Source organism: Wolffia australiana, chromosome 20 (genome assembly GCF_029677425.1).
Source record: "Wolffia australiana isolate 7733 chromosome 20, ASM2967742v1".
Classification (NCBI taxonomy): domain Eukaryota; kingdom Viridiplantae; phylum Streptophyta; class Magnoliopsida; order Alismatales; family Araceae; genus Wolffia; species Wolffia australiana.
This window is the reverse complement of record NC_135854.1, coordinates 4,457,501-4,468,733: the sequence shown is the minus strand read 5'-3', so window position 1 is coordinate 4,468,733 and position 11,233 is coordinate 4,457,501. Positions and strand designations below refer to the sequence as shown.

General features: G+C 33.1%; 1 pseudogene; it reads right to left on the bottom strand.

Moving 5' to 3' along the window:
- Positions 1–10,920: 10,920 nt before the first annotated feature.
- Positions 10,921–11,233, bottom strand: part of LOC144716345 (lipoxygenase 6, chloroplastic pseudogene) — a 333-nt pseudogene continuing 20 nt past the window's right edge.

Sequence of the window (11,233 nt, the reverse complement as noted above, 5' to 3'; positions counted from 1 at the left end):
TTATAGCTCTGCGTTTATTAGAATTTTTTGATATGGGATTAAGATCCCATAGTCTATTTACTTTCATAGTGGGCCAGGCCGCTGACTAACCAAGTAATTGTGCGACCCGTTGGGCCACGATGTCATGCAATTTTTATAAGAAATCATATGGGGCATGATTTAAATAGGTGGATATGATCTCACCTGTCCTATCTTCTTAAAGAAGATCAGACAGTGAGTTCTATCTGGCCATATTTAATCTATTTTTATTTCTTATCCAAAGTTCATGATGGCTGGCAAGGATGATGGAGACGTCGGACCCAACTACGGACAAATCAAAGGAAGTGACATTGACGAGGCAGCAGATGTTGACGTGACATATGGGGTTCACCAAACTAATCTAGGTCCACAACAACAATTTAATCACAGCCATCAGTTCAGATGAGGGTGATCAAACAGCTAGGGGCGGTTCGGTCCAACCGTGCCCTTGACTGTTGATGACACCAGCTGAGGGGCGATTGTTGCCCGATGAAAGGGACCACCAGGCAATCCAACGGTCTTGGAGGACCTCCAGGGCCATCTCCCTCCATCGGATGGCCGGGGGGTTCCCTCCCAAGCCGTTAAAGGGGGCCATAATGCCCCTAATTCACCTATCTTTTGTCCATTGGTCTTAGACGGTAGAGTACTCTTGTTGGGCTTCTCCGGCCAAGTCAGAGAAGATGACAGCTCTGGTGAGGCTCGGCCAGCTCAAGGCAGTGCCTAGGAAGGTCTGGGACATCTTGGATTCACACTTGGAAGGAGGAGAAGAGCCAGGGAACCTGAATACTGATGCTAGGCAGCGGCGACCAGTGTCGCCACTCTGGCTCTTCAAAACACAACGCTTCACGTATGTTTCTGATCTCCATTTGGTTGATTGTAACTTTTTTATCATACCCATATGTTGTATTTTCATTCAATCTAGTTTTCATTGAAATTTTGTATCGCGGCTTCTATTAGGCATTTCATCAAACACATGCTATGCATTACGCGATTTACCCAATTTTTCTAAGTTTTAGTACTTTCACTTTATAAAACTTATATATACATAAATTTATATATCTTCCTCATATTTTCGTGTCTCTCAGGAATTCTGTCAAGCACCCTAGAGGCATTTAATAGAAGTGCCTCCTTAACTCAAAATTCTACAATTGAAAATCTATAAAAATATATAAAAGTCATATAAAAACTTACTAAATTATACATCTCTCTGATTTTGATCCCCTTTCGGGCATCTAGTCGAACACCTTCAAGGTGTTTGACTAACCAACCCCTTAACTCTGAAAATGAGTATAAAAATATATATAAATATATAAATATAAAAACATATTAAAATAGATCTATAAACTATAGAATAAATATATTATTTATATAAGCCATACTCTGCTACTATTGGTGACCTTAACCTAATATAAATACTTCTTATTTACTATAACTATTCCCTTTATCCTCTCCTAATATATCTATATCTATCTAACTACTTAGTATATTATAATTAGTTAATCACGTACTCTCTCTCTAGCTATCTAATTCTTAAATTCTCTAAGTATATCTAAGTACTTTACTAGCTTTAGAAACTTCTACAATATTGGTCTTCTTCTTTAATCTTATTAAACTAATTACTCTTATTAAGTACCTTCTACTTATTCACTAACTATATTACTATCATCCTTGATTATAATAGCTAATATCTTGCTTATTTATTATCCTTAGAATCTATAATATATATATATATACATATAATATCCGATATTCACTGTTCTATAGTTCTCTAATTAAATTAATATTCCATCTATCTACTAATTACTTATTTCTTCTTATATTCATTATCTTTCGTATTATTATTATAGGATATTAACTAAGAACTCAATTATTAAAATTATACTCTATCTATACAGTTGCGTGAGTTATACTTTTATCGAATTTATCTGATTATAGGAAAATTAGACTTTACAACGACAACTAAAAATTACTGCACAATTTGCCTCCATTATGGGGCAGCTTGCCTGCACTCGCAAATCGCCGTGATCCTGGGGGAACGTAAGGATCTAAGGTAAATATACTTGACTTTTATTTTTCTTTCTTGACCTGATTGTTAGCTTATATTGATTTCACTATCACATCTGGCCATCATCATCTCATCGTTAGCTTTCAATATCGGATACGACTTGTTCTATACCTCACACCTGTCACTCTTTGCATGATCTTTTCTTTATTCTTGCACTTGATCAATTTTCTTAAAATATAATTTTAACCATCTAATAACTAGTATTATCATCTTGATTCATCGACTAATTATCTCTATCTCACCTTACATTCTCTCTCCAATGAACTCGATCTTTTATACATATCTCATATCACTGCAGTAATCACTATTTTAAGAATATTGAATGCTTAATCACTGTTCCTTGTTGAGACCATCCGTTCTCATCACTAGCAAAAATTACTGAGCAAGTACATGTTTATACTTTTATCAAATATATATATAAATATTTTTTAGAGATTAAATTTGAACTGATTTAATCTTCTGCTGCACAGCAAAAGGTTTCCAAGCATTCAATCAAGACCTAGGGAACCCAAAATTATGTCCATTTACTTCTAAATGGATGTCGTACTCTGTTCATTCATCCATATTGGGAGTACGCTATCTTAATTAATGACCCATTTTTTACTCTTGATCTTCCATCTGCACTAAATTTTTTTTTGCCTTTCCACCTTTCTTTTATCATTGTCTCATTATCCATTCATTATTGTACATATTTTATATTATGTGCTTGAATAGAGGGGAAAATATTTATAATCCCAATTTTTAAGGAGGAAGGTTAGTGAAAACTTGAATATTAAGTAGCCACAAATGATGAGAGATTGATTTTGTTTTTAAAAAATGTAAGGCCCTCCATTTCATTGTTATATTATATGCCTATATTGTGATACCAAAATTAATATGTGCGTGAAAATTTTCTCAGTGGCTCTTTTCAAACCAAAGGAGTTCATTTTTCACATTCTAGAAAGAGTAATTTCTAGGTATTTCATGGGAAGACGACATGCTATAAGTGAGATTCAAAACTTTGGCACTTGATTTACATGTTCTCTTAATGAACTGGTAAATAGAATACCTCAATAGAATCTAATGGGTACTTCTAAGGGACTAGCAATACGTGAATGATGTTAGATAACATTAGAGGACAGATCAGCCTATGTTATTTTATTTCATATTCATTCATGAAAACTATATGAAGAACGTAAATCTAAATTATTCATTGAATATGAGAACTTGGGAACACCAATGTTATTTTATACCATATTCACTCATGACATATGATATTTCTTCTTAACACAAATATAAGTCTGTAGAGCTTGTAATCATTTATTATTATTATGGTGATTCAAGATTCAAAGGAATCAAAGCTGGGCTCAAGGTTTTGCACATCCTCCACCCTTGTGATAAGTTTGACATCTTTATTAAAAAATTTAGATTGACTTTGAGATTTTTTTCAACATATAACTAGTTGTAAACCTTCATACAAATCCATTCAACTTGGAATCACATATTTTAGTTGATTTTTGAAAGAGTTACAAGGGTTTGAACCTGGATACAGAATGGTCAAATAAGATTGTGAAAAGATAGAGCTTAAGATATTGATTCAATTCAACTTTCACTATTTTGGTGGAGATAACATTTATTGGTAATCATATTTTCTAAAAATTAAAAAAACATTGACTTAAAAAAATATTCATGCTGAAATGCATGAAATTACGCCTTGTCTTGTAACTACTTAAGAAGACTAATTATATACTAAGTTTTTTCAAGGAGAAATACATATTGTAAAGAAATATAGTGTTCTTGTTAGATATTTGGGGTCAATGAGGTGAAGGTTTTGGGTATCAAAGTAGAGAAGACTTCATGAGCTAAGTTGAAGTAGGTCAAGTGTCGTCGCTCTGTGGAAGACATCAGGGGTTGAGGATGATACAGCCTCACTGACTTTTCCCTTTTTTTGTATATTTTCTCAGCGCTCTTTCTAAATGATTAGCATGGAAGGCATTGACACAAACACAGTTGGGGCGCATCATCATCTTGGGACAGATATCCCCGAACAACATTAAGCATTAGCCTAAGCTGTCTAACAAAATAGTAGTATCTCCCATTTCCACTACCTCATTTCCTAGTTAGACAAATACTATGTCAATTGATAAACAAAAAAATAGTATAGCTAGATACCTAATTCACCCCCTAAGGTTATTCCTCAGCAACCTAAACTAACTTCAAATTTTCTTTTGTAAAACTGTCTAAAACATCACTTTATATCTTAATTTTGAAATTTCATATCATTCAAAGCTTAAACTCTTCTTCTAAAAATTGCCTCAACCGTCAATTCAGACCCATGTCCACAATGTTTTCACAATAATAAATTTGAACTTTTTTCTACACAAATTCCGTAAGCAATAATTAAGATCTTTAATTGAAACTTTTCACACAATTAAGAACTTAAAACATTTCATCTGAAGTTGTCTATACAATTATTTTAGATCACCCTCTGCAATTCTCATGCAAACAAAAGCTTCAACACTTTTTGTAACTGATTTTTTTAGAAATAATATAGATATTTACCTAAACGTTTCAAAATATTAAAAACTTCGCTCTGCTATTTCCAAGTCACCTAAACCCTCAATTCGGATCTTTTTGTACGTTGTTTACATGATTACATGCTTCCCGACATTTTCTTGAAAAATTCTGGAAGCAGCAATTTGGATCTTTAGTTGATCATTTTTTTAGGGGGTAAACAAATACAAATCTGTTAATGTGAAATTGTCTGAACCATCACTTTAGATCTTTATCTGCACTTTTCACAACATTAAAACCTTCAATATTTTTTCCAATGAAATCTGTCGAGCAACAGTTTAGATCGTTATCTACAGTTTTCACAATATAAAATATTTTATTCTACTTCTGCCAAGTTGTCTAAACCATGAATTTAGGTATTTATGGATACTATAGACTATATAAGTTACAAGATTTGTCCTATGAAAAGTCTGGACCTATCAATTCAGATATTTAGTAAATTTTTTTTGAAAATTAAAAAATCAATTTTTTGGTTAAATTGTCTGAACCATCACTTCAGAAATTAATTGCAATTTTCACAGAATTACAAACTTCAAAACTTTTTCTAATGAACTTATGCATCAAAAAATTGTATTCTTATCTAAAGTATTTATAAAATTAAAATATTCAAACATTAAAGTATGATGAACTAAAAAATCCTGTTAACATCGTGAGGAAGAAATGAGAAGTGAAAGGTGTTTGTTTACAAGACAATATTGGAAGCATTTAAGACATCTCAAAGAGTACAGATTGATGATTTAACTTAGGTACTTGTACAGAATCTTAGTGATTTATTTTGGTTGGATTGCAGAGCCAAGTGGTTCCTCTTCCTGGACAAGGGTATAATTTTGTTTCAGATTGAGTGGTTGGTGTTAATCCATGAGTATAAAAATTAAATTCAGAAAAACTAAGATGTAATATTTTTCAATACCAATTCAACCATGTTTTAAGTATTTTGCACTATCACCAATTCAATCCATTTGGTAATTTAAGATTTATTCATATTTTGATAAATCTATTTCAAAATGCATCTATATATTCTAAATATTCAGTAAATTAGGGGGGACTCACATAAAATCTAGGAATTTATGTCATTTTAAATCTAATATCATCTTTCAACAAAACCCCTAACATTTAATATACCATCCAACATCAAATTAGCCCTGCTCATGTGAGCTTTTAGACCCACGTGCTGATCTTTTAAACAGTACCATCAATAAAATTATTAACAAATCAAACATGTAGATTCATTAATCATATATAAGTTTAACCTTATTGGTGTCGAGTCACCCTTAAGGTGCTACGCAACACCGTGTATCTCAGGAGGTAAATGATTTTCATTCGTAATTTCATTAATTGTTTTGTTCATCAGTTTTAACATACATATGAGCTCCAATCTGTAAGTAACTTGAATGAGTAAGGTCATGGTCAATTATCAAAGCCTATTAAATCATCCGACTTGAAAATGATGAACAGGCAAATCATTGGAAAACTCATTTTCTGATATTTCCTTTACCTTGGAAAAATATTTCATTTTTTCCTCTTCATCCAGACTGTCAATCTCATAAATAAGGAAATTATCTCATCTTGAACTTACAATAACAATTTTGGGCTTTTAAACATGTTTGAGATATGGTTATTTTGAGCCCCATGATTTAGGACTTATAGGACGTCATCCATGATTCACACAGGTCAATTTAGTCCAATCATTCCCAAAATACCACCCCCAAACCCTCATTATACTATCATCCTATCATAGTAGGAGTAGATATTGTTATTTAGATTTGGTTATTTCATCGAATATCACACTAATTAGTAAGTCCAAACTTTAGAATACTTTTAAAATTATCTAAATCAGACTTTCCAACTTCATTTTTTTAATTTGTACCCTCAATAGTCTACTAAAAAATGTAGCAAAAAGGGTACATTTATGAGGAAATATAGATGAGGGAGAAATTATGAGGAATCCTCTAACCCGATAAGTTGTGGTGGATTAATGACTCACTAACCATTAGTTTAACATCATGAATTTATATATTTATATACATTAGTATGATTATGCATGCATATTATCAACCTAACAATTATTAAAAATAAATAAATGATATTTTTATTTTATCTATTTTGATGGAATTTTTTCACAAAAATCCTAAAAAATACTTTGTCATTTTAAGAATTATGACTTCTAACCCGGAAAAATAAGTTCTATTAGAAATAGTTAGCATTTTATCTGAATTTAAATGGACTTTTGCTGTGTTTTGGCATCAAATTTACTTAGATGTTGACCAATAATTGATTTTATCCAAGCACTATAAGTTATAATTATTACAAAAGGTGCTAGTATGGCATTTCCAATTGTGATGCCATAACACACCAATCTCAAGCCAACTTTTAGTGCTTGGATGAAATAAATTATTGGTCACCATCTAAATAAATTGGAAGCCACATGTGGAATGGGGCTAATGTGCAAGTTTTATTTGCAAAAAATGTCATGAAATGCATGCAAAGTTTATATTCCAAAAAATCAGTTATTAAATTAGCAATAAATGCAATGCAAAGTCAAAACATGTGATGACCTTTCTTGGTCGGGTAAGAAAGGAAATACATGTCCATGTGGGCCCATCCCCATGTCATACATTTAATGTGATTCAAAAGAGTCTTATTTTTTATTCTTTCATAAAAATATGTCAAGTAGAAACCAGATCAAGGAAAATATGTGTAACTCACTGCAATCATTTTGGAAAATCTGAGAAATCTTTAACCATCCCAAGGACTTTGGGAGACACTTGCAATCTGGCATGTGGAGCGATGGAGGAGAGAAAATGTCAGCAGCATAGTAGCACCTAACTTCAAAACACAAGATTGAATGATAAAAAGAGTTTTACTGGCCACATTTTTTAGAGTAGCTTTCTCTCGTCTCCACGTAAAATCCAAGACGTAAAAGTTTATCATTACTATACAAATCTCAACAGAAGTGCACCAAAGAGGAAATAGATGAAACTCCTGGTGGTAGCACTCTGCACATGGAAAAAGTGCATCCGCCTTAAGTACATGGACCAGATTAGTGATGGATGGTGATCCAGTTTTTTGAGGTAAACAAAAACTAGATCTATAATCACGATGGCACACAACTATGAAAATTTACAGGATGCAATAGAATTCATTGATCGAGAAGGTGGTGGCAACAATGGTAATAAGAAAATTTTGGAGAATATTGAAGAAAAAAGAAGGGATTACCACGAATAATTTATAACATTGAGAGTGTTTTGGGGAAGAAGAATGAGAGTTCCATGATAAATAAAGCATGAATGGTGGGGTCTGAATACTCCGTGCGGTTTAAGAAACATGGAAGAAATGAGACTGATTTGAAAAATAATGATTAAATCAAGCATTAATGAAGTGTATCAACAAGGATTCCAGAACAGTATTTTATCTTCTGGCCAGCCTACAGTTGGGGAAATTCCATGTCGATGAGAGAAGTAAAAGGATGAAGAATGTTTATGATGTGGGTCATGAAAATGGAATTTATGAAATATTTTAAATTAACACCAATATAATATTAATTATGTTTTCCTTAAGGGTGATCCGAATTCGGTTTAATCCTATAGAAGGGGACTAAGTCAATGGAGCAGGGATATAACAATGACACTTTGATAATACTTATAATATTTTTAACTTAATGGAAGTAGGATATTTGAAATGAGGAACCAAAGTTTAGCACACAGAATTCTAAAGTAAACAACCACTCAGAGCAAATTAACAATTATCATGAACCAAAAATTATCACAAAGTTAAGGTGTCACAAGGTACCTCAGAGACGGGCGCCAATAGCTTGATTGTTCTGATGTTGAATGACCTTGATTGACGTTGATCTGCAGCTCCATGAGGGGATGTGAATAAAACAAGGAGAAGGTGTGGGAAGCGGATAAGAGGAAGTGTGAGATTTGATCGACATGAGAAGGTGTGGGAAGCGGATAAAAGGAAGCGTGAGATTTGATCGATAAAGGGGATGGGATAAGGAGTGAGAATTGATGAAGCTAAGAAGAAGAGACATTGATAACTAGATGGAGATGATGGGGTGAGATAAAGTGATGTGTTCAATGATGGGGGTGATGGGGTAAGGTGATAGGAAAATGATGGAGATGATAAAGTATAGAGAAAGGGAAGGAGGAACCCAAGAGGATTTGACCGATGTTGATGATGTGAAGCTGCCATAGCCGTTCCAGTGCCGTTATCACCAGAAAATCCCCAAATAATCACTCTTTTCTCACAAACAACTTCACATTAATTCTCAAGCAAAAGTGTCCATACAAACAGGATCATAGACCTTTGAAAGGAAAAGAAACATGCAGTTACAAAGAAAATAAACCATCAATAGTTTAAGAGAGAGGTAGAAAGATTGGTGGTTCACGTGGAGAAAGTTGTGGTGAAAGGTGAGGGAGAGAGGTAATGAGAAAAGTCAATTTGGAAGTTATAGGGAAGAGAGAAAGAAAGAAATTTAGAGAGAAAAGAGAATGGTGGAATAGTCAATAATAGCAGGTGGTTAAGAGGTTGAGAGAGCGGATAGAAGGAAAGAGAACAGGTGGAGAAGAAAACTCAAAGAAAGGAGTTGAGTGAAGAAAACTCAAAGAAGGGGGCTGAGGGAGGAGAGAGGCAAAGAACATGAGAGAGAGGGAGAAAAAGAAAAGGGAGAGAAGAGAGAGAGGGAAATGCTAAGCATTTCCCGTCAGTTTATTTATAGGTCCTGATTACTAAGTTTCCCTTCTTTCTTTTCCTAATTACTAACTTTAAGGATACCATTGTTTTATTGTTCCTATTTGTCTGAAGGTTACAAAAGTTAAATTCCTTTAACCACCTCTGTTGGAGGAACCTTGAAGGTTAGTGGGCAGAGTGGCCATATTCCTCTAATGATATCCTTAAAGTTGATTTCAAAATTTCTTCTTCCTGGCATGAAATGCTCCATCTAGATCCTTATTCAAGATCAGTATCCCTTATATCTTAAAATAGTTATTTTATGATGTTCACATATTTCTTATGAAATCATATAAATTTTCATCAGTGGTAAGTTTTATTTATTTCTATGTAATCTAAGCACCATTATTCATCAAACCAAATATGTTTGTTCATGTGAAAGTTAACATTATTAAGGTATTTGACAGTATGATGAAAAAATCACTTCATTTGTAAAGTAATATCATAATTTCTCACAAAACTCATAATCTCATCATATGTCAAAAGAGACTAATTTCTCATAAAACTCATAAATCATGTGATATTATTAATATCCATGAATAAGTTTTTAGTACATGGTAGTAGTTTTTCCTATCTCTCCATGCTTACATTAAATAGATATATATATATATATAGGTATTAGATGTCAGTCATTGCATAATCGATATTCATTTTTATAAAAAATGAATATTGGTAATTGCCATCAGTTATTGTAGTTGTAGCAGTCAATATCCAAATCAACACCCATACAGGTATTAATTGCAACGCATTCAGTTATTTAGGTATTGATGTTGGAGTCATATATCTGTTATATAATAGTTATAAATTATACATTATAAAATAAAAAATAAAAGTGTATTATTATTAATTAATATACATATAAGTATGTGTACTTCGCAAGTACATGGCTGAACAAGGAATGGCCAGGTCAACATGGATCATGACTGTTGACTGGTCTGATTCGCACAAAAATCAAAGTGGGGCAAAAGAGAGTTTTTAAAATGAGAGGAGCACCCATGCCTCACCTTCTATGAAGCTTAAAATTGGTGGGAACATGTGCCAACAATTAGTTTGGGTCTCAAGTTTCTTGTTTTATTGTTTAGTTATTTCAGTTTTACAAATAAATTTATCTTCAAATAAATTATATTTATAAGAATATTTATTTATTATTGTTAACCTGAATTTTTACTGTACTTGTCTCCCATTCTTTGGATTTCATCACTCTCATATCACATTAGTGAAAAAAATTACAGTTCATTCATTTATTAGTCCATTAGGTTATTTTACATTTTATACTTTTAACTGTACAAAAAAATCCTAATTAATTTTTTTTTACACAACAAAACATTATAATCTCAAAAGGCATGTCCTAGAAAAGTGACACTTGAACTGTATCTTAATCTCAATTAAAGTAACACTCTCTCATCATAAAAAAAACTAAGTTAATAAGTACTGAGATAGTTCACAGAAATTTTATGTATCTAAAGCCCACCCATTTAATTTAAAAAATTATATAATACAAAAATACTAATGGAAATATACATGTAATCACTTCCATGTAAGCAGGATTGTCATCAGATGGAGATGCTATTGGGAATGCCACTCATAGTGGCCCCTGGAACAGACGACCGCATGAGGAGCTCATACAGTGGCACGGTGGCACCAGTCCTGCTCTTCAGTTTTGGGTCACTATTTCTCGCCTTAATCACCTCCTCCACATTGTTTAGCCTTTTGGGAATCCTCTCTAATGCTTGAGCCACCAAGCGTGGTCTGCTATCAAGGTCTATGCCGAGGTACTCCTCGTCTGGTGAGCGTGTGGACAGCGTGTCCTGAACCGACATAATCCAAGTTGCCTCCAGCATAGTTGGTAGCGATTGAAGGAATGCT